Below are 21,327 nucleotides of genomic sequence, written 5' to 3' on the forward strand. Positions count from 1 at the left end.
CCTCCTCTGTCCCAGAGCCTGGCCCCAGCAAGGGTCTGAATCTTAGCTTCTTCCACTTAAATCCCATTATAATCACGGCCGTGATTGATAACATTCCACCTTTTCAAAGGGCTTTAAAATCTGTGTCAACCAAGGATGACATTATTGGAGTGCAGGCGAGATGTATTCAAACAATTACACACTCAAATCGAAATGGGAAGGTTTGTCCTTCTATTCTGATGCCTTTGTGACGTGGCTTTCACCAGCACCTTGGCCCCGCAGCCCCCAAAAGCTTCAGCGGGAAAATGCATGGGGAGGAACAGGTTTTGCCCTTGATTCCACTCAGCTCTGAAAGATTTTGAATATTTGGGCTTCTTAGAACTAGAGGGTAGGGGGGGAAGGAGAGGTTGTTGAGCACAGGAGAGAGAGAGAGAGAGAGAGAGAGAGATCCTTGCTTTTGATTCAGAACAAAAATTACTGCTGCAACATTGGCTCGAAATATGCAATCAACTGAAATCAGGAAAAGTATTTTGAATACAAAATTTATATTGAAATACTTGAATCTTGATACGTGTGCACCCACATACATGTATATATTTAAATCAAGGAAGAGAAGGCGAAAAATAAAGCTTTTGTCATAAAAATATTGCTTGTAGTATTTGCCCTCAAATGATTTCTGCCACATTGGAATACATTTTTGTACGGTTAGCATTTCCATAGAAGACACTCTTGTTTGCAACAGATTCTTGATGATAACAACAAATGAGGAAATGGCTCTGATTTACCTTTGTTTTAGGAGGATTTTAAATACCTTGTGATGTTTGGTGTAGGAAGCATTTTGGTGACCCACTCCTACTTTACTGGTTTCTGGTCTGTCTCTCTCACTGCAGCATAAACTGTGTAAGAGTGGGGCCTTGTGTGTGTTCTTCAGTGTTGGCTTTCCATGTTCCTGAAATGGTCTCTGGTACATAGTAGGTTCTCAGTAATACTGACGACTGGCAGGATGGGTTGGTGGGTGGATGGATGAGTGGATTGATAGATGAATGGAGGGTTGGATGGATGGATAGATGGATGGATGGGTGGATAGATGGTTGGAGGGATGGATGGATGGATGGATGGATGGATGGATAGATGGGTTGATAGATGGTTGGAGGGATGGATGGATGGGTGGATGGATGGATGGATAGATGGGTTGATAGATGGTTGGAGGGAGGGATGGATGGATGGATGGATGGATGGATGGATAGATGGGTGGATAGATGGTTGGAGGGAGGGATGGATGGGTGGATGGATAGATGGTTGGATGGATAGATGGTTGGAGGGATGGATGGATGGATGGGTGGATAGATGGTTGGAGGGAGGGATGGATGGGTGGATGGATGGATGGATGGATGGATGGATAGATGGTTGGAGGGATGGATGGATGGATGGATGGATGGATAGATGGGTGGATAGATGGTTGGAGGGAGGGATGGATGGGTGGATGGATAGATGGTTGGATGGATAGATGGTTGGAGGGATGGATGGATGGATGGGTGGATAGATGGTTGGAGGGAGGGATGGATGGGTGGATGGATGGATGGATGGATGGATAGATGGTTGGAGGGATGGATGGATGGGTGGACTGATAGATGGAGGGATGGATGGATGGGTGGATGGATGGATAGATGGGTTGATAAGATGGATGGATTGATGGATGGAGGGATGGGTGGTTGGAAAAACGGTTGGATGGGTGGATGGTTGGATGGATTGTTGGGTAAGTGGCTGGGGAAATAGATAGAGTTCTATCTCAAACCTGAATCAGATCTTAGAATAGTAAGCCTAGCAGTCCAAATGAAATCCCACATTTTACCATCTCTTCACCCCTTGCCCTCTTAAACAATTTTTTTTTTACATCTAAATGGTCAGTTGTACAAAGGCCTTCTTATTCTTCTTTTTAATCCAGTTTTTAAAATAGAAAAATATGTTTAGGACTGTGCCGGGCAATCTCTGTAAGCTGAAACCACATGGGTGCCTTGTTGTATAAACATCTTTAGATGTCCACAAGGGCACATACACAGAAGACTGAGACTGAACACCTGGAGGCAGAGCAGGAGAAGGTGACCTCTTTCAATGTGGTACATGGACAAGGAGTTTATGAGGCTCAGACTTTCTGTCCAGATGACTAGCTGTCTCTGTCCTGGACAAGACTCTAATTTATATTTCCTGTTCTTCTAGACGCTCTCATGCGTCCTCTGCAGATTCTCCATGCCTGATCTCTGTGGGACTGGGCAGTGCCTGGCCATGTGGGGTCAGCCATCCTGAGGAGACAGGCTGAGGCCCCGGGTGGTGGGGCTCCCAAGGCCTGGCACAGCAGACATCATCTGCTGGAAACGTATTCCCAGTGATGAGGGTAAAAGTCATCACCTGCTTAACTTGGAACTTCCTGCACAACAAACATCACAGCCTCACTCGTGTAAAAGCCACACAACAGGAAGAGAGACAAATGACCCCTAGACCCGGCAACCTATAGCAAAGATATGGACTCTGGAACCTCAGGTCTCCTGGTTAGAACCCTGGCCCCACCATGTGTCAAGGGACTTAGTCTTGTGCCTCATTTTTGTCATCTGTAAACTGGGAATGACAATCATGACAACATAGCAGAGGATACAACTAATCTATGAAATGTGCTTAAAATGACGTCTGGCTCCAATAAGTGTTTGTTATACACGTGTTGGTGCTGTTCATTCGCATTTTCTCTGCTTAGTCAACGTTTCCCCCCCCCCATTTATTCCAGCTTAAGGAAAGTATAGGCCATTTTCAGATAATGAGCCTTTTCCCCTCAGACTCATACCAGAGCGAGGAACCCCCTCCCCGGTGCTGCCCGGCGTGCGGTCTCGCCGGCACCCCTGGGGCCCGCGGTGGTTAGCCAGTTCACAGAGCTTCTGAAAGGTGGTGAGTTTCCAGAGTCAGCGTCCCCTTTGTCAGGGAGCAATGTTGACACGCCACTGGGCTTTGGGATTTACTTGGTGTTCGGGGAGCGCATTCCTAGGATGGCTGCCACGTGGTCGTGGTGGGTGGGAACAGCTGGATCCTGGAAGGCAGGGGAGCACTGTGGCTTTCCTCTCCCACCCCTTGTGAGCCGGCCCGCTTCGCATCATGGCCCCATTTTATATTTTTGGTGACCACTGAAATTTAACGTTTTGCTTTCGGTCCATTATGTATGCAAGGATCTTGCTGATAAATACATGTGTAATGTACCGTTGGAACCACTGCTCATCAGCGACAACATATAATTAAACTCACCCTTGTAGTCATTGAACTTTTCCGTCCCTGACAAGATCACTGACCACGCCAGGGAGGGTGTGTCTCCTTGTGTGAGCCCCGCGGGGGCCCGTGTGGCCTCGCCTCCCCATCCCGGCCCACGGGGTGTCCCCGGTGCATCTTAGGACGTGCTCGCATGTATGCACATGTGCACTTCCTTTAGACAGTCGGTGCCGGTGCCGGATGGAAGGGTGGGGCTATAGAGCCTGGGGGTGCCTCTATTTTTGTTGTCTCTGCCCAGGTGATGATGACGGGGCTGGAGTGGGTGCTTGGTAGACTTGAAGGAATATTCTTAGAAAGTCCTTCACTTGCCTCTGAGTCCTCTTTTCACGTACAACCTTGTAGTCCTTCCCCCCATTTTCTTTTTTGGGGTGATGTTTACTGCATTACTTTTATGCCCTAGGCCTGGGGTTGGTGAACTATGGCCCATGGGTCGTACCTGGCATGCTGCCTATTTTTTTTTTAACACGTAAGAAAACTTCTACGAATTGTAATGAAATATATGTAACACTTACTATTTCTCTTTCTATTAAACATTTAACATTTTTCAAGTGTTGAGATCTGTGGCATTGAGTTCACTCACACTGTTGTGCAAACCTCCCCACCGTCCATCCTCAGAGCTTTTTCATTGTCCCAAGCAAACTATGTACCCTCCCAACAATAAGTCCCTATAACTCTCCCTCCAGACCTTGGAAACTACCATTCTACTTTCTGTCTCTGTAAACTTGACTATTCTAGGTATCTAGAATCTAGTAGAGGTAGAATCATAGGGTACTTTTGTGACCGACTTACTTTGCTTAGCATAATGTCCTCAAGGTTCATCCACAATGTGGCAAGTGACAGGATTTCCTTTTTTTTTTCGCAATAATTTTTTAAGCTCTTATTTATTTATTTGATACCAAGAAAGGGCACAAGTAGGCAGAGCAGCAGACAGAGGCACAGGGAGAAGCAGGCTCCCTACTGAGCAAGAAACCTGATGTGGGGCTCGATCCCAGGACCCCGAGATCATGACCTGAGCTAAAAACAGATGCTTGACTGACTGAGCCACTCCAATGCCCCAGGATTTCTTTTCAAGGCTGAATAATATTGTACTGTGTGTGTGCATATGTGTGTGTCTATGTGTGTACAAGGGTTTCTGCGTGTGTGTGTGCGCATCTGTGTGTGTGTGTGTGTGTGTGTACATACCACATATTGTTTGCCCATCCATCAATGAACACTTGGGTTGTTTCCTTGTCTTGGCTATTGTGGGTAATGCTGCTATAAACATGGACATAAAAATATTTCTTCAAGACCCTGCTTTCAAGTTTTTGAACTACATACCCAAAAGTGGGATTGCCAAATCATATGGTAGTTTTATCTGTAATTTTTTTTTTTTTTAAGCATCTCCGTAGCTGCTGTACCATTTTACCTTCCCAGTGCACGAGGATTTCAGTGTCTCCACATCCTTCCCAATGCTTATTTTCTGAATTGTTGAGGGCCGTCCTCCTGTTTGGGTGTGAGCTGGTAGGTTCTTGTTGTTCTGCCTGTTTTTGTAAGCATCTGAGCTAAGAACGGCTTCTACATTTCTAAGTTGATTGAAAAAAATCAAAAGAGAAACAAGGTCCCATGACACGTGGAAGATAGATGAAATTCAGACTTCAGTGTTCATACAGAAGCTTTTCTATGGAGCCAGGCCCCCCCATTCATTTATGGATGACCTGTGGCTGCTTCCTTGCAGGACTGACGGGCTGTGTGACCTGCCAAGCCTACAATATTTCTCACCTGGCCCTTTATGGAACACGCTGGCCAGCCCTGCACTGGGCTAAGACCTTGCGAGCCCCCATCTGGCTTAAACCCCTGAGCAGCCTACTCTGCAGACAAAGAAACTGAGGCTCACCAAACTTAGCTAACTTGCCCCAGTGCCGCAGCCAAACATGGCCAAACTAGGAGGCACGTGCTTGTCCCCGTGACCCCTATGTCTCACACTTGTTACCATTGCCATAAATGTGATCATTGGGAACATACTTTGTTTGGGGATCACTTGCTAGGGTTTTTGCAAGTCCAAGGTCGGGTCCTGGTTGGAAAAAAAATATATTAAAATGTGGTGTTGGCATTGGGAGAAGTGGCAAATTTAGGGAGGAAACGAGGACACGAGGTGGTGCGAAGGAGATGGGCTTTCCTTGGTTTCTTATATTTGAATGCAAAGATGCGTGCCCTGTGCCTTGTGGCAGGATAGACTTCCAACCTTGCTGAAGCAGGACATGGCTCTGGGATGCCTGCATGTCTACACACGCAGCGTTTCCTCGGGATTAGAATGAAATCGATAACTTCTTCTTGCATTAAAAAGGTGAATTATTTTCTTAACCCAGAGGAAAGAAAGCCAGGGTATACAGGAGAACGTGTTGATTGATTCTTTCCCCTTCACTGTTGAGATCACATGTTTTGTGGCATGAATCCTAGCATAGAGATCTTGGGCCGGCCCAAGATCTTTTCCTCCCAATGTGGAGGGATCTGCTGTCCCATTTCCCAGGGACTGTCTCTGCATCCCCTTTATGTCTCGGGCTCGGATGGTCAGCTGTTGCTACTGAGGGATCATGTAGTTGTTGCTCCCTGCCTCCTCCCCTCCTTGCATCCCTCTCTATCCCCCAGGATGGGTACTTGGTACCTGGAACCTTCTCGCCTTTCTCCACGCAGAGGACCAAGCATGAACAGTGATCTGTTCTTTCTCCGTTGGAGAGCAGTCTCCGTTGATCTTACATATTTGTGTGCGTTATGGAAATAATCTGTCAATCCAAGCTTTGGGGATGTTGGAGGGCTCTTAGGGAATGGTTGGCCTTGGGTCTGTCCCCAGCACGGCGATGTAGTTCTCCTGCTCTGTTTGGGAATGCATGACATTTCCTCCCTGTCACTACTGTATTTCAACAGTAGGCTTCGTGCTTTTGCAGTATGAAACACAGCAGCATTTTCCACGAACTCTTGGCCGTGGCTTCAGCCCAGCAGAGCTGGGCTCCTATCCTTACAGCTTTCTGGCGCAACTCATTTTGCACAAAGGAAAGTATGATAATCGGGGTTGTAGGATGATAATGTGATCGGCATGTTAGCATACTGGGAGAAGGAGAGCAGTGACTTTGGATTTGGGGTTTTGTGGTTACAAATGTGTCATGGTGCCTGATGCAAAGGGCCTGCACCTACTAGGTGCTTAGGAAACGTTGAAGGAATGAATTGGTCTGGAAATGGCTTTGTGCCTGAGAGTAAGTGGGTGAGTAGAAAGATAATGGGCTTTGGAAATGGCAATATCTATGATTTTTTTTTTTTTCCTGTTTAAAGATTAAGTTTGGGTCTGGTCATGGTGTCTGGCTGCCCATAGCCCAGTAGGATGGTCCACAAACACATGTGACCTTAGGTGTCCTGCCTCTTCTGGCTCTGACTTGCCTGATCTCTTGGTCACTCTCTTGACTAGCAGCTGAACCTTGACTCAGCACCTGAGTCCCCGTGCTAAGCCCTGGTGGGTAAGGGTCCCACCCCAGGACTGAGGAACATGCAGCCCAGAGGGAAGGGAACATTGCAGAGATGGAGTGGGGTGTGTGTGTGTGTGTGTGTGTGTGTGTGTGTGTGTGTGTGTTTGCAGGGGCCAATGGTAGAGACGTAGATGTGTCGAATTTTCCCTACCCCAAAGACATTTTTTTATTTTCTTCATGGAATATTCCAAGAAGATACTTCAGTCTTCCTCATATACATGTGTGTGGATTGTTTCATGTCTAAAAGCAGCTTGTAACACAGAATGATGCTCTTGTCAATGAGCGGGGCTTAACTGCTGAGTTTCTGTCCCTTAACAAAATAGAGCTGAAGAAAATATTGACAGTAAAAACCCAAGTCTGGTGCATGTTCGGATCACCCCCAGGTTTCTGTTTCTTCTCACTAGGCCCCCAGATGTGAGTTGCTAGACACGTAACATCCCCAATACTATCCGGCCTCCCGTACCGAGAGCGGTAGAAGTCTTCACGAGCGACACTCTCCCTGGAAGGCATGTTGGGAGTTTGCAGAAGGCCTGGGGGAGCCACTGCTGCCCTCTGTGGGGCACCGTCCTTGCCCTGCACACCCCCACCTCTTCAGAGGCCTCAGACTGAAGGCTGAGAGAAGGGTGCAAGGGAAGGCGGAGGCGAGCACTCTTGGCTGGGGGCTGTGCGGGCATGGCGAGGAGGGCCAGCCTGGGTGTGAGGAGGCTTTTCAGATCCTCCAGCAGCTGCGGTAGGGAGGGTGTCCTGTGAAGCCTCAGGTTCCCACCTGGTGGTGGTGTGAAGCCTCAGGTTCCCACCTGGTGGTGGTGTGAAGCCTCAGGTTCCCACCTGGTGGTGGTGTGAAGCCTCAGGTTCCCACCTGGTGGTGGTGTGAAGCCTCAGGTTCCCACCTGGTGGTGGTGTGAAGCCTCAGGTTCCCACCTGGTGGTGGTGAGGCAGGGTGGGTGTGAAGAGTTTGGACCACGTGGTGTCCGTGGTTCTTTTCAGGTCTTACGCAGAACCACCTAGACCAGGTGTCGGAAATACACACACAGTGCTGGGATCTTGGTTAACGTGTGGGCTCCGACTCTAGGTCTGGGGGACAGAGATCCACAGGCACGATGGTGTCCTGGGCCATGTGGCTGCTGCCCTCCGGGAGCAGCACTGTGGGCTGCCAGGGGCTACATGCTGGTTCAACGCCCTGGAGATTAGGAGCCCCTGGGGGGCGTCGGCGACCCATCCAAGTCTGGACCCCACCCCGGAGCAATCCAATCAGCCCTACAATCGGGGTGAGCTGCTGCCTTGGGGGAGCCTAGGGGATCTTCACCTGGCAGGCGTCACTGGCACGTGGAGGGCTTATGGAAACAGAAATCCACACTTTCTGATGGAAAGTCTGAGGTGGGGGTCCGAGAACATGAATTTCTTACAAGTTCGAGGCGACGTCGCTGCTGCTGTTCCAGGGGCTGAACTGTGCAAACCCCCGGTGTAACGTCCTCAAGTCAGCCCCTAGTGGGTACACAGACCGCGAATGTGTGGGGCTGAGGGCTTGGGGACCCTCCGTCCGCTCCGTCCAGGGCCAAGCCCATCTGCTCCACGCAAAAATCTTCCTTGTCCAGCTTTCCCTTGCACAATATTTCTGGGCAGAAGAAACATGTTTGTAAATCTCCGAGGTAAAGGCAAGACTTGTAATCATGGGATGGTGACGATCGCTTCGCAGCTGAGAGGAAAACCAGGCAGGTTCCGTGGTCCTCTTTGCTGCCAGGAGTGGCCCTCTTTGGCCCTCAGCCTGGCCTGTCCTGCAGTCAGTTTTTCCAGCATGTCTTCTGGCCTCTAACTACTCCTACCTGTGGGGAGGCCTGGGGAGATTCAGCCTCAGTGCGGGGTGAAGTTTTCTATGGGCAGCTGGGCCTGCCTGTTGACGGTTTCCCGAGTGCCAGGCACTGTTCGCCTTATAGATGCATGATCTCATTTAAGTCTTGTAAGGATCCCGTGAAATAAGGACTGTCGTGATCTCATGCTGTGTGTGTCCCAAGTGGTCGATGAAGCCTGTGTAGGGACGCGAGCGTCGCCGTCGGGAAGGCCAGCGGAGCGTGGCAGCCAAGACTTGGGCCTGTTGATGTTTTGGGAAGAGAGCAGAGCAGGGCTACATGCTCACTGCCCCGATGGGCCAGGTGACAGAGCTCAGAGCCCCAAAAGTCACCAGGGCTGTCCTTTTCGGTCACTGTCCCAGTGGCCCAGGCCTCCTGGGGACACTGGCCAGGGAGTTTCCTCTCGGGGGAGGCCCTCTTCCTTCAGCCCTGATCTGTGCAGAAATGTCTGGGGGGAGAGTCTGGGAGCCAGCCAGGGCTGGTGGGTGGAAGTCTCCGGGGTCCGGATCTAGCCGCCGAGGCTGCTGCTTCTCACTACGGAGGGTTGTGTGGGCCGGCCCTCCATGTGCTGTCTACCCCGCAATTCCCGGAGCCAGGGAGGTGACCCGCACAGCAGCTGCTTCCGAGATGTCCCATTGGAGCTGGTTCTGCTCCCTGGTCACCTCATGTGCTTGGGGCAGAGTTGGGGGGAAGGGAGGTACGCTGTCTTTCCCATGGCCTCCAGGCCCTGTGGGACCCTGCAGGACCCTTTAGTCCTCCTCTTGTTGGCGCACCTGCACTGGGTTCCCTGGGTGTGAACCTCGTGCTTTGGAACTGGAGGTTGGCAGCAAGGACAGGTGAAGCATTTGAGAGGCCCTGCGAGGCCCCCCGCCAGGGAAGTCACCCCAGTGGCTAGAACTGCGCTGCCTCCTCCACGCTTCAGACACCGACACCCTCCCCACGGCCCGTCCCAAGCTGCCCTGGAGCCCAGCGCAACCTCAAGCCCGAGCACCTTCCCTTGTCGGTGTTCTGTCGGGGTTCCAAGGGAAGGCCGGTTTGCAGACTCTTCTGGGACTGGGCACCTGCTTACTGACGTCTCCTGGTGGCCATTATTTCCTCTGCTAACATGCTAAGCAAAGGCACGCACGGGAAAGTTTACATCCCGCTCAATGGAATTTCTACAGAAGTCATTTTCTTAATAGAATGTGTTTGACCCCAAGCCACTTCCTTTTTGAACCTTTGACAGTTTTATGACTGAGCTTTCAAAAGGTTGTTCAGTTCAGATGGCCGACCTGTTCTGGGACGGGGCTGCATCTTGTGAGAGAGGAGAGGAAGCCTTCCCTGCCAGAGACGCTGGGGACACGGGGACCCCTTGCCACTCCCGTCTCTGCCGGGGAGCACCGGGCCATAGCCGAGGGATGCGATACTTGGCTATTATCTTGGGACCTGCAGAGTGGGTGACAGCTCAGGGGAAGGAGTGACCCTGTGTGGGGTGAAACACCCCTAGGGGGTCCTTTCTCAGGCTACCCCAACAGTCTGGTATGTTCTTTGTTAGAATATGGACGTACTGTCCAGGCAGCTCAGGGGTTAGAATGCAGGAGCCTCCTGGCCTCAGGAAAATGCCCGTTAGGAGCTGAGTTGAGTTTTTCACATCGATGTCCTGCTCACCAGCCATCCCACTACTTCCCATCCCCCATGTCCATGCTTCCCACAGCGTGGACACCCATTAGGAACCAAGAGGCATCACCACATACTCTGAGTCAAGCTGAGCCCCTAGCTTACCTCTGGATCAGAGGAGGCACGCCCAGGGTGTCCCCCTGGGGGTCACCCCCTCTTGTCACTCACTTGCAGAAAGACAGTGTTCTTCCTTTGCTCGATCACACAGGGCAAAGCACCTGTGGAGCCGAGGGCTAGGCCTGGCCCAGAACATAGAGTGGGGGGTTTCATGCCCATGACGGAGGTCTCACTGGTATCAGGCCAGGCTCTGTCAACCACCCACCCTTCGGTCTCTCAGACGCAGATTCTCCTGCCCACCCTTTGGTTGACAGTTTCCTGGTGTTGGTAGCTGTAGAGTGGGGACCTTGATGACCACGGAAGACCGAGTCATCCTGTCTCACTCCAAAGGCACATTTATTTATTTATTTGTTTGTTTGTTTGTTTATTTATTTATTTATTTGACAGACAGAGATCACAGGTAGGCAGAGAGGCAGGCAGATAGAGAGGAAGGGAAACAGGCTCCCTGCTGAGCAGAAAGCTTGATGCGGGGCTCGATCCCACCTGGGGATCACAACCTGAGCCAAAAGCAGAGGCTTTAACCCCACGCAGCCACCCAGGCACCCCTCGAAAGACATTCTTTTGAAATCTGGGAAGCACGGGGCCAGGGAATATATTGTGGGGGTGGTTTAGGAATCACTGGGAGGACCTGCTTCAACTGCAAGGTTCCCAGGCCCAGACCTGGAGGTGTGCTGGTCTGGAAAGAGGCTTGAAGGTCTCCGCGTCTCACAAGGCCTTTGACAAGGCAGTGCCCTGGGATCACAGGGCTGTTGAATCTAACTTTGAGCAGGTGGGCAGGGCCCCAGCCTGGATCTTGGATGACTAGATGCTGGGAAATTCTTTCTTCCTTCTTAGCTGAGGGACTTTAGGTCAAACATTTTGAGCTCCTGGATCTCGATTTTCTCACCAATAAAAAGAGAAACGAGATCCGTATGATTCCTCAGAGTCCCTCCAATTCTGAAGTTCTAGCACATTGAAAACAAATCTGCATTTTCGGCCTGGCAACTTGCGGTTTCCCTTGAAGGGAGCCTGGAAAAGAGACTGTGGGCTTTGTGGTATGAGGCCAAAGTTTTGAAGGTGGCCTCCGTGAGAGAATCATTTGTATTTATTGAAATTGCTGATTTTAATCGCCCTGGATGCTCCCTTGACAAAAAATTATAATCCTCTGTAAGTTATGAATACCTTGAAACTCACAAATTCTATCACTTTTGTGATTGGCAACATTAAATGACAACAGCTCATTTAAATAAGCAACATCTGGACATTATTATTTTTAGGGATTTTTCATCTGTTGATTTAGAAATCTGGGGCCTTTATGAATCTTGCATGAATATTCTTTTATATTCACATCTACCACCAAGACACAAAGAAATAGCCAAAAAATATCGTCCAGTGATTCTTTGATGCAGCGCATGTGTTTTTTAAACAACAAATCCATTGTGAATGAGAGAAGATATAGAATAGCCTGCCTGGGAGTGTGGGTGGAGGGAGCAGCTTGATCTTCTAAAAGCCAGAAAAGCCTGTCGATTCAAAGCCACAGTAGGAAGAAGGTTTTGGTTTTATATATAACAATAAAACATTTTAAAATAACAATATAATTTTGGACTGATGGTACCAGAATATGGTATTCACAATTTCTCAGAATAATCCAATTTAGAACAATGTATTCTGAGCAGGTTTGGTAAAAATAGGTCTATCATCCCATGGTATAAGATAATGCATTAATTTTTATGAGTGACTTATGGAGATGTACGGGTCGGTTAAGAGTTAGGATAAACATAATATTCCTTAATTAATCCATTATGCCATGGTACACAGGTGCCATTTTTATTACCTTAAAAATGAAAAATGTCAAAAAAGGAAATTGCTGCTTTTTATATCAAAAAAGCCTTTTTTGAAAAATCATAAAATGTCTAATCTAATTCACCATATAATACTAATGAGCTCAACAAGCCATCTCATCGCACATTTTAGGATAAAAGGTCATCAGTTTCTGGCAGTCAAATTCCAGTACTTTTTTAGACGAGACCAAAAAACCTTTCAGCACCAAATATCGGAAATGGCATTTGTGATTAGAAGCGTTATTAATGTCGTAGAAGTTTAGAAATTCACATTACATCCCGCCCCCTTCCTTGCCCCCGCCCCCTTCCTTGCCCCCGCCCCCTGCGTTTTCTAAGTCTTAGGCTGCGCATGTTCAGAGTTCAGCAGCGCTCCACCCCTACCCTGTCCCTCCAGGATATGAGTGGCATTGAGTAGGCACACGCGCACGCAGGAGCTTGGGGGCCGTGCTGCTTTCTGGTTCCTCAAATCTCTTTGAATGCTCTCCACTTATTTTCTGGCATCTCTGCCCTCCAAGCTGTGTTCCTGTCCTCTGGATGTGTCCCTGTCATGGGCCTGCTGTGTGTCTCATCCCCTCACAGAAGGGGCAATGAGGAGGCCCCTCCCGCCACCTCCGCCACCTCCGGCAGTGGGACGCATGGTGGCTGCAGTCCGCCTTGTTATGGAAAAGAATTGCCCGGCGGGTTGAGGGAATGGCCAACAGCGGACCAGAATCATGAAGCTGAAAGTAATATTACCGACTGGAGGTCATTTTTCCCAACTGAGGGGCAATAGTTTCCCACTATAAACTGCACATTGCAGACAGTATATGTTTTATTAAACCATTTAAGGAACTTGGGAGCCATTTCATTTAAACTTCCTGCTTGATGGAGCTCAGGGCCGAGCCCAGAGCTGCTCACGGAAGAGGCCTGGAGGCATCTGCACTGAGAGACTGCCCCGAGTGCCTGGCGGCTGGCTCTGAAATGGAGGAGCCTGGCCGGGGCTGTGTCCAGTGCTCTGGAGCTCCTCCACGCTCTAGTGCACAAGCGGGAGCATGCATGTAAGGTTCTGGTCCCAGGTCTGCCACTAACCAGTTCTGTGACCTTGCTCAAATCTCTTAGTCTCTCCAGGACTGTTTCTGCTACTGCAAAACCAGGGGGGCGGGTTTCATGGGAGAGGCAGGGTCCCTTTCTGCTCATTGATTCTCTGAAATGTGGGACTCTCAGGGGGGTCCCCCCACCTGTGGAACCCTGGCACTGGCACTCCCCCCATCAGGGCCCAGTGGGTCACATGCTGAAGTCTGCCTTCATCCCTGCCCTACTTGAGGATTCATTCTGGCTGTGATGTTTTGATGGGCTTTGGGGCTCGGGGCTCCCCTGGTCCAGTGGCGATGTGCAGGGTCTCAGCAGATAGAGGGAAGTGGGCAGCAGCACCTGGTTCTCACGCTTTTCGGGATTAACCTCTGTGGCTGCTTTCATATCCGAGGAGGTAGGATCTACGGTGAGCACCATGCCTGGGGTCAGAGCACAGGATTCCAGGAGCACGCTGACTGTGGCTCACGGAAGATCACTGACCCACTCTGAGCCTCAGTTATCCCTTCTGTGCAATGGGGCAGTGGTGCTGCTCACACCGCCTTTCCCCAACCTGAGCAAGCCTGTTGGTTGGGCCTGGTCTGTTGTAAAGTGTTATCGAAATGATGGTTTTATCATTATTGATAACTTTCGGATCATAATTTAGCTCTACGCAAACCCCCGGATGGCATGCCGGTGGATCCAATAGCCACTGCTTGTGCCCAGCGAATAAAGGAGCTGAGGACTTGGCTGTGTTTTATCTTTAAAAGTAATTAACAGGATGGAATCCGGCATTTTGGCTTTCTCTGCCCTAACTGGTGGTCTTTAGTAGGTGGCCTTAATTCTACAAAGTTATATAACCAAATCTTTTGTCTAATTGGTAACTATATTTAGGAGGGAGAGAAATATGTGAGCTATTCGTTTCGATTAAATTTTTTATTATGCACTCTGCATTTGGATTGACAACTATTAATATTAAAGAGCTTGGCCAAATTGAAATTTGTATTGCTGGAGAGACTTAAATATAATGTATGATGCTGGAAAAAAAAAAGCTGGGGGAATATGGGAATTACCAGTCTGGGTGCAGACAGGTCCCTGCCAGGTGCCATTGCGCTCAGCACATCCAGCCCCACTGCTGCTGGCTGTGGGGGGAGGGGTGGGCAGGGGCTCCGCAAAGCGGCTGTCGAGGTACCAGAGCCCGAGATTCTTCCATGGAGATGGCTCAGTCACGATGTAGAGCATGTTTGAGCACAGTATACTAATCATTTCTTCTGATAATTGTTGACACAGAGTATTTTCTCCACCACTATGAAGCAGGTCGGGGGGTGAGGTGGAACAGGTCATTCTTAAACAGGATGGGTGTGTCACCAGGGTTAGGAGGTGGGCTCAGCTTCTTCAGAAGTTTCCAGACAGGTTGCAGTGATGCTCTGCAGGTCTCTGGGAGGTCAAAGGCTCCGTGTGTCCTGCAGGCAGGAGGACTTAGGCCCACAGCCATGTAGGGAATGCTAGAACCAGAGGGGTTCCAGTTCTAACTCTGCCGCAGGTGGGCCCTGGGGGGTGGACCCAGGGTTACTGTCTCTGGCGCTCAGTCCCCTCTACCAGTGGATTTGCACAAAGACCAGGGAGGTCTGCAGAGGTGGGGACTCAGGTGCGGGAAGTGGGGTGTCTGTGTCCATACAGCCTCTGAGGATACCCCAGCTCTAGAACTCAGTCCAGGGGATATCTCGAGGGAAATTATTCTCTTTTGGAGTCTTCAGCTCTAGAGAGCTAAGGACGAGTCTGCAGCCCAAGAGCCACAGGCTGCTGACCCCTGGGAGCCAGTCTTCTCATACTCTAGGCATCTCCACCTTCTGCAGGGATCCCTTTGCTGTGCCCTCTGTCCAGAAGGTTAACCCGTCCCCATCCTCCAGGCAAAACTCCCAGTGGCTCAGGCTGGAGAGTGTCCCTCTGCCGTGTCCCCACACACTCCTGTGAGATTGCTGTGCCCGAGGCTAGTCTTTACGTTGCCACTCTGGGACCCCAAGGGCAGGGCTGAGCTGCCCTGCCCTGTCTTGCCCGCCCTCCTCCCCCGCCACTACACGTAGGGGACACTCACTGTGTCCAGATGCCCTAGACACAGCTCGCCAGATCTGGCAAAGGAAGGACGGGTGATAACTTCACTCTTGGTGCTGTTGTAAGTTTATGCCCTTTCTCCCACTAGACTATAAAATACTCTCTGTTTTACTTGAGATTTTTACATAATTTTCCAGGCGTTGGAAGCTGGAAGAAGTAGGAAAACTTCCATAAACAGGGATGCTCAAAGAATCAGTGGTTCTGACTCATTGGATTATATGGACACTTGAGGTTTTTGCCTGCAAGCATTTTGCTTTCAGGTGCTTTAGTTATGTGTGATTTATTTATTTATTTATTTATTTATTTATTTATTTATTTAACATCCAGGAGGTCCAGGTGGAGAAATGTTTTCTAGAGCCTAACAGGTGTCCCACATCTCCTGGAATGGGGAAGGGCCTGCCCCTGGTGTCCTCACTGTCACTGTGCCTGTTTCATCTCCCAGACCTGATCCCAAGCTCCTGGAGAGTGGGACCCGGTCCTGGTCATGCCGTTCGTCCCCCACCAGGGAGCTCAGTGGCTAGTGCATCTGTGTCCTGACAGGTCCTATGTGGCGAAGGGATGAGTCCCGGGCTGTGGGTGGGAGGCTCTGGCTGGCTGAAGGGAGGCGTGCCCCATGACAGTCCCCAGAGCTGTTTCTCACTCCAATTCTATGATCAGCTGGGTTCACAGTTGCTCTGGAAGGCTGACAACTGAGGGTTCTCTGTGGAAACAGAGTGTGTTTCCCGTTGTTTTTGACACCAGTGTGCCCTACTGCCCACACGGTCCCCTACCACCTCTGCCAAAGGCAAGCAGCTGGACTCTGCCTGGGGCTCCTCTTACCATGCAAGTGTGGATGATCTGAAGTGCGCCGAGTTCCTGCCCCTGCGGCAGCCCTCTGTCGGTGCTGGGCTGGGAGCTGGCAGGGAGACACCCAGCCTCTCCCTGCCTTGGTGGGGACAATCTGGTCTTGCCCGGGGTCTTGGAGCAGCTCAGTGGGACTGGGGCTCAGGTGCCGTCCGTCTAGTGCCCTCCTTACCTACTTTGTATTGGTATTGGCTTCGTTCCTTTGCCACTTCCCCACTGACCCAGGACCCACACTACCCAAGATCACCTTCCACACACACCCCTGTTCTTACAGATTTATCTTAGGGTCTCTTCTTAGGAAACACAGCTTGAGACCCTGGAGGCGGTCTGCAGAATTGACAGATGCTTTTCAAAGTTGGGTTACTTAGGCTTTCTTCATTGAGCCTTCCAGAAGCCCCTGAAAGGAGGAAGTGGAAGTCACGAACCCATTCTCCAGATGGGAAAACTGAAGCCCGGGGAATTTGTCGGAGCTGGGACCAGATGTGTAACCTGCCCTCCTCACTTTGCTGATTCAGCCCAGGGGAGCCTGGCTTGGTAGGCTCTCAGGGCCTTCCGCTGCCTGTCCCCGGCCAAGGGGGCGGGATGAGTGAGTTCCTTGAGACAGCTGGGGCTGACAGGTGAGGTGACCAGGTGAGGTCGCTGAGCAGAGCTTTGCGCCACTAGGACTGGTATGAAAGCGGTGGGTGAGAGAGCCTCGGTTGCCGTGAAGAGAGAGGCTCCCACAGAGCAGCTGACCCGGCGGGCTGTTTGCCGGAGTCTGCCGTCTTCCTCCCGGGTGTGAAGAGACTGACAGGCGACAGACTGGCCCGAGTGTTCCTGGTGGGCTGGAGAGGACTCGTAGGAGCAAAGGCAGGTTTCTATCTGCCTGCCCATTGGCAAGGAGGCCTCTGTCAGAGGAGGGCTCCATGGCCTCTTGGGGGGGGCTTCCCAGTTGTCCCTTACCTCTGGGCTGGGCAGCTCCTGGAGGCAAACAGACATCTCTGTCCCCGACAGCCTTGCTCATGTGAAGCTCTGCAGCATTTTGAATAAGAGCCAAGAAAGTAACCCAGAGAAGAGTGGGGAGACCAGAGGCCTCGGAGGCCGGTGGCCGGGAACTAGTTTCTCATCTGTTCTAGGGCCTTCCTTCTGGGTGTTGGCTTCCCAAGATGGGGTGGACGGTAATGAGCTCCCCACTCCTGTCAGGGCGGTGGAGAGACCTGAAAGAAGCTAGAGCTGGCGGGGGGGTGGGGAGCGACACATTTCAGGAGTGGAGACTCTGCCTGGAGGGGAGCTGGTACCCCAAAGGGCCCAGGCTGGGCCGCCTCAGCTCCCCCCTTTGTATGGGGAGGGTGGAGAGTCCTCTGTCATTGGTCAGTTAAGGGCGTGACCAGTGCAGCTGTGCATTGACAGTGATAATCTGGGCAGGTGGGTCCTCATACGGGGACACCAGCTCTGGCTGCCCCGGGGGCCTTAGTCTCAAACCCCTAAGGGACCCCGTGGGCTTCAACCCCTTCCATCGCAGAGCAGCTGCCCTGGTGTTCTCTCTGCTCCTCCCAGCACCCGCCGGGGTGTTGAGAGCTGCTCCCGAGTGCCCCGTGTGATCGGGCAGAGGTTGATGCCCTCGGGTGCCCTCCCCTGGCTTTGTCCACCGCAGTGTGGAGCCCAGCCCGGACACAGAACAGTCTTCTTAACGTGCGTGTTGATTTGATTTGGCAGAGGGTCACGTCGGCTTCTTCCCTTCCAAATTTTAATATCAGATTCATTTATAATGCTGACTACGACTGACAAGTGTTCACATCATTCACCCATTTATTCATTTGCTCATGAAATCTCTGTGTTGAGTAATTGTTTTGCCTTATTGGCAGTTTTAATTCTACATTCCTTTTTTTTTTCCCCCCCAAAAGGTCAGTGGCTTGCTAGCTGGCCAGGCCAGTGTGTGCGTTCCCCGGAGAGACATTTTTGTGAAGAGATGCTCATTTGCATTGGTCAGATTTCAGCTTTGCCTTTCTCTCCTCTCTTGTTTTGAATCAATATCTTGGAATTCTTGGGACAGACTGGGACTCCTTTCTTGTCTTTCTGCTGTCCTGGCTTCACCACCAGGGCCGTCCTACTGCACCGTCCTCTGCTTTCTCACTTCAAGTTAAGGTCTAAGGACCTACGAGTGTAAATTGATACGCATGTCTTGGGCTTGTTGGGCACTTACCTGTAATAATTTGATAGAACAAATGGAAGCTATGCAGGGTCTCAGAGTGGGGTGTCCCAAGCTTGAAACATCTCTGGGTTTGGTATTGGCTTTTGCCTACAAGTGCACGAAATCCATAGTGCATTTTTATTTTTTTTATATATATATTTTTAAGATCTTATTTACTTATTAGACAGAGAGAGAGAGCATGTGTGTGAACACAAACGGGGGAGCAGCAGAGGGAGAGGGAGAAGCAAGACTCCCTGCTGAGCAGAGAGCCCGATGTGAGACTCGATCCCAGGACCCTGGGATCATGACCTGAGCTGAAGGCAGAGGCTTAACCCACTGAGCCACCGAGGCGCCCCCATAGTGGCTTTTTAATCCGTTATTTTGATCTGTAAAATGGAGAAGGTTGTTAGGAGTTCGTGTTAGGGAGAAGATGGAGGTGTTCTGGAAAGCCTAGTTTCAGTAAAGTTACTTCTGAGCTGAAATGTTCAAAGTGCAGAGATCTATAGTCTGGTGTGCTATTTTATGGTAACTTTCTCTATGCAGCTGTGTTTGCTGCAAAAACTCACATTTCTGTGTGGAACACTGAATGAAATATGAATGTGCTTTTTACAATTTAGTACTTTTAATAAAGGATTTGTGAGCAAAGAGCTTAAGTACAAGAACCACAAAACATATAGATAAAAATATAGCCATAATCACACATCAACCCCCAGAAAATTCATTACGTAGAGAACATCAGTAATTGAGAGAAGTTGAGAGAACCGACAGAAAAATAATATATATGCCCAGAATTCTAAAGGCATGAATCCTTTTAGCTGGGATCAGGGCTTCTGAGTTCTCTGGGGTGGGTGTTTTATTACAGCGGATGCTTTACTTGGAAGGATGTAATTTATTATCATCGAATTCACATGGCAACATGAATTTGGATTTGGGTTTCTGAGAGAAGTTTACAATTAGTTCCCTCACATATATTTATAGCTTTGAAAAACACTTGATGTTAAAATAATTTAAATACTTTACCTTTTTTTTTTTTTTTGATTGATCTGTGAAGTATTGCTATTCTTTTTTTTTTTTTTCTTTTTTCTTTGAGCCCCCAAACTAGCCACTGCTGAGTGGAGCGTGGCTGTCATGTTGGGCTGTTTTGATTAGGTGGGCACTGTTCCCAGAGCCAGAGGACCTGCAAAAAATAAAAATAAAAAAATAAAAATAAATAATTAAAACCACTCTGCTCCCTCAGGTACATGGGTCTTATCAGAAGGATGTTTTTCAGGGTTTTAGATTTTAATTGTTTCCTCGTTGGAAAGTTCTGTCTGAGGCTCTCAGAGCAGACCCCCAGGAGAGGACTAACAGGAGGTTCGTCAGGATGGTGAGCATTCGTCCCTTCTGTTCCCACCATGCCCGTTCCACCGAGACCTTAATTACTCACCTGGGAGCCCTTCTTCTTACCCGTTCCTTCCGTTTTCTGACTTTTAGGACTGGTGCATAGGCTCTGATCTCTCCGGTTTTCGTTTTTCTATTAAAATACAGTAAGAACTTGATTATGTGTTTCAGTATTTCTCAGCCTGACCCACAAGTAGAACCAGCGACAATGATTTAGTTATTGGCTCGTGTTTATTGCCAATGCAATGAGGTTGTGGCGTCTGACATTTTCTTCTCACTATGTTGAAGCTTTTAGCGAGTTGCTCTTCTTACCCAGAAAGCAGCATAACTTGGCCTCTCTTTGCAGATGGGTTACACATTCCTTTAACACTGGCATGCTCCCCTAACCTTCCTGGGTGGCTTTCGATGACTTAAACACAGTAATTGGCATGGAGGTCTGAAGCTTTATTTTATGATATTAAATCATTCTTTTCTGGAAACAGAAATCTGCAAAGTATACCGTTCATTATGTGAAGGCCTGTATTAACACGGGCCCTGGCTGATGGATGGCGGCGTCCGGAGAAGTTACGAAACACGTCTGGAGGGAGGTGCCCTCTCTCACCTTTGGAGGCTAGTGTTAGAACCAGGAGCAGAATCTGGGATTCCACCTGCTGCCTTCCAGGGAGAGAGGTGTTCAGCTTTTCTCTGTTAGCGTGGGTGCATAAAGGGTAACAGTACCCTAAAAATACTCAGAACGTGGACTGAGGTGAACTTGACCGTTGTGGCATTATTTTGGGGCAACTTGGTGATCTCTCCATGTAATCTTGTGAATTTTTTTTTTTCATATGAACCATGCCCTTCTTGAAACAAAGAGGATTATCAGTCATAAGTTCCAAAGACTGAAATAGGGTTGGGAGAACGGTTTACAAAGAGAAGATTTTTTTTTTTTTCTTAAAGGACTTACAAAGCTGGTACTCAACTTCAGCTGGGTAGGAATTCTTGGGTTGGGTGCCATCTTGGTTTTCTGGCTCTGTGGTTGTGGTGGTGGTATGGGGAGGAAGGGAGGCTGGAACTTTCTAGGTCTTGAGTGCCCTCATTGGGTTAATTGAAAATCGGTAACTATAGTCATCAGTAGTCAGTGTTGGAGGGAATCAAGGCCTGCTGGTAAAGTCTTCGACGTTCTTAGAGACTTCTGGATTCTTAGGGTCTCTCTTCTCCAGACAGCTGGGCAACTGGAAGTCTCTTGAAGTCTCTGCATGATCACAGCTGGGCTCAGACCTGGCTGATCTTCCTCTCTTGACTCTAGGCAGCTGGTCCCTTGTGTGGCTTTGTCCCATGCCATTTCCCCTGATTCCCTGAGGAGAGGCTTATGCCCGGGTCCTTGTGGAGGGAGGCCCGCTTACAGAGAGCGGCTCTTGAGAAGGCCTTACAGGGCACGTCAACCTCAAGTCGGTCCACTGCGATCCCCCGTTCCACATCTGCCCTGGCTTACTTGTCACACCAAACCAGACCCCCCAACAGCGCTGATGTTCGAGACTTGCATGGACAAGAGTCCTCAGACAAGTGAAAGAATTTCC

The 21,327-nt window shown here is 49.7% G+C and overlaps 1 protein-coding gene across 2 annotated transcripts in view; it reads left to right on the plus strand.

Moving 5' to 3' along the window:
- ZNF536 (zinc finger protein 536) overlaps positions 1 to 21,327 on the plus strand; it is a 422,886-nt gene that overhangs the window by 54,483 nt on the left and 347,076 nt on the right. The gene's annotated exons all lie outside the window — the stretch shown is intronic.

This window comes from Neovison vison, chromosome 7 (assembly GCF_020171115.1).
Source record: "Neovison vison isolate M4711 chromosome 7, ASM_NN_V1, whole genome shotgun sequence".
Classification (NCBI taxonomy): domain Eukaryota; kingdom Metazoa; phylum Chordata; class Mammalia; order Carnivora; family Mustelidae; genus Neogale; species Neogale vison.